Raw genomic sequence first — 596 nt, 5'->3', positions numbered from 1 at the left:
CCTTCACCCTGGACAGGCCCCCGCAGGGGAGCCGGCGAGGGGGGGGGGGCTCCAAGTACAGTGACGTGCGGATAATCCAGCTGCCACTGGGTGAACACTTACTAAGCGCCGGGCACTGTGCTTTCCATCCATTTTCTCACCTCAGCACCCCCCCCCCATTGTACAGAAAATAAAACCGAGGCTCAAGGGAGCAAAGGAAATAGACCCAAATGCTGGAGCTGGTAATGAGTTGGTGGGGGGAGAGATCGGAAACCCGAAGGGTCGCAAATTCAACGCTGCCTGCCTCAAAAGCCACTTTGTGCTACTGCAAAGCAATTATTTGAATACCCGGGTCTCCACCTCCTGTTCCCCCACTTTCCTGCCAGGACTAGGGACAGGTGGCAACTCCAGGCCAGTTTGCTGGTGGAGGTGGGGTAGGGGCCCTGGGAGGTAGGATCCTGACTGCAGTGCCTGGTGCCAGGGAGCGGTCATCCCTTTTTAACCTCAGACAATTCACCTACTACGTGCCAGGCCTTGTGGAAGACAGAAAAAGGTCTAGGAGGTAGTCTCGGCCCAGGTGTGATCCAGGAGACAGGCAGTGAGCCTGTGAGGTGTGG

This window comes from Lipotes vexillifer, unplaced genomic scaffold, assembly GCF_000442215.2.
Source record: "Lipotes vexillifer unplaced genomic scaffold, Lipotes_vexillifer_v1.1 scaffold1728, whole genome shotgun sequence".
NCBI classification, from domain to species: Eukaryota; Metazoa; Chordata; class Mammalia; order Artiodactyla; family Lipotidae; genus Lipotes; species Lipotes vexillifer.
This window is presented reverse-complemented; position numbering follows the sequence as displayed.